The sequence below is a fragment of the Cynara cardunculus genome, assembly GCF_001531365.2.
Source record: "Cynara cardunculus var. scolymus isolate 2C chromosome LG 2, CcrdV1, whole genome shotgun sequence".
Taxonomy (NCBI): domain Eukaryota; kingdom Viridiplantae; phylum Streptophyta; class Magnoliopsida; order Asterales; family Asteraceae; genus Cynara; species Cynara cardunculus.
The window spans coordinates 2,655,635-2,657,772 of record NC_037529.1 but is presented as its reverse complement, the minus strand read 5'-3'; the positions used below and the strand labels follow the sequence as shown (position 1 = coordinate 2,657,772).

The 2,138-nt window shown below is 39.8% G+C and overlaps 1 non-coding gene across 1 annotated transcript; it reads left to right on the top strand.

The window, feature by feature from the left end:
• The first annotated feature begins 565 nt into the window (after nucleotides 1–565).
• Nucleotides 566–672, top strand: LOC112508373. Its single transcript, XR_003068746.1, has one exon. It is a non-coding gene; the product is annotated as a small nucleolar RNA R71 (small nucleolar RNA).
• Nucleotides 673–2,138: the final 1,466 nt, after the last annotated feature.

Genomic DNA, 2,138 nt, shown 5'->3' with positions numbered 1-2,138 from the left:
ACTTAGTTGGTGAGAGTTAGAACTGTTTCCATGATGTTGTGGTTGGAAATTAGAAGTTCCTTGTTGTTTAGGTGCGGGTGGATTTAAACATGGATTGGTCCAAGAAAAATTCGGGTGTTGTTTCCAACTTGCATTGTAATTGTTGGTATAGGGACCAGATCCATTATGAACAAAATTTATGGATTCAAAATTATGAGGACAATGTTCATATGAGTGTTCCCCACCACAGCACACACATTGCACAGAGAGGACTGTTGGAACAGGTGTATTAGCAGCTTGTTGCATTCCCAGACCAGAAGTTAGATTTTTCAGCATGTTGGTCATGGAGGTGAGCTGAGCTGTCAATGCAGTGTATGCATCTATATCATGTATCCCAGCAGTCTTTTTCTGTGATTGAGCACGAGGGTCGGCCCAATGCTCATTGTTGGTTGATATCTTTTCTAGGATTTCATATCCTTCATTATAGGTCATAGCTGTAAAGGCTCTGCCCGCAGTCGCATCGAACATTTATTTTGCCATGGGATTTAACCCATTGTAAAACGTCTCAAGTTGAATACAGTACAAAATGCCATGGTGTGGGCATTTTCTTAACAGCTCTTTGAACCTTTCCCACGCGTTAGGAACAGCCTCATCATCCATTTGTTTGAAAAGACATATCTCATTTCTGGACTTAGCGTTCCTTGTTGGTGGGAAATATTTTTGCAAAAAAAATTCCGCCATGTTACTCCATGACGGCACAGAACCCGGAGTTAACGAGTTAAACCACGCTTTTGCCCGATCCCTTAATGAAAATGAAAATAAAGTGAGTCTGAGAGCGTCATTTGACACTCCTGGGATCAGGAAGGCATCAGTGATTTCCATAAAAGATTTTAAGTGCGAATGTGGGTCCTCCGAAGGTAATCCGGCAAATTGGCCATTTGTTTGCAACATGTGAAATATTATCGGTTTTAGTTCAAAATGGAGAGCGGTCATATGTAGTCTAACTATCCCGGAATTTAATTGCTCAAAATCCGGAATAGCATAATCCATGATCCTCCCATTTTTGGAATTTGCCAAATTAATAATGTTCGAAGTTTGTGCTCTTTGGTGCTCATTAGATTCCGATCCTATGTCCAAATTATTATCATTACCATTATGTGGATGTCCTTGTTGAAAATTCGAGAATGGTGGAATTGGTTCAAAAATCGGCGGTTGGTTTTTCAAATGCGGTATTTCCTGAATGATTGGGGGAGGTAACGCCATGTTTGGAGGGAGTAGAGCAAAAGTGCTCTTTGAGCCCTCCTTCTATGGTGAAACGTTCTCTCAATATCGGGATCAAATTCGAAAAATTCCCCGCGATGTGACCGTGGCATACACCACTTTTAAAAACGATTCCGATGGTACTAGAAAAATCAAATCTTTTAATTTACTCAAAATAAAACTTTAGCGAAGCAATCCCCGGCAACGGCGCAAAAAAACTTGGTCGGTTATATTTCACATCTTTAAACTTAATGAAATTGGGCCACAAAGCAAGTATACAATACGGCCCAACGTCGTCTTTCCAAGCAATAAAGTGGTACAAGTACCGGATTATCGTCCACAGAGATTGTAGCCAAAGTTAGATTATAGTCCAATGAAAGAGATAAAAACTTGGTCGGTTATATTTCACACCTTTAGACTTAATGAAATTGGGCCACAAAGCAAGTATACAATACGGCCCAACGTCGTCTTTCCAAGTAATAAAGTGGTACAARTAYCRGATTATCGTCCACAGAGATTGTAGCCAAAGTTAGATTAGAGTCCAATGAAAGAGATGATTTCAGATGACGATTTTGAAAACTTTTACTTGATTGTAAGGCGATTCCAAACAGAATACAGAATATATAAAAGAAACAAGAGTGTAAGACTTAAGGTGAGACCCAAACGCAAATTCCAGCAGCCAATGTTATAGGAATGCTACAGCAAGCAGTGTTTCGAAACTAAGTTCCACCATCTATTTTGAAGGCAATCCTTTCGGACTTCACCATTGCACTATCTTATAGCTTTCCACCCATATCTCTATGTGGTGTCCGGACCGGGGATAGTGACACGATGGTGTTTTCAAAATATATGGATAAACAAATTTCTTTGTTAAAAATCACTATCTCGAGTCGATTCCC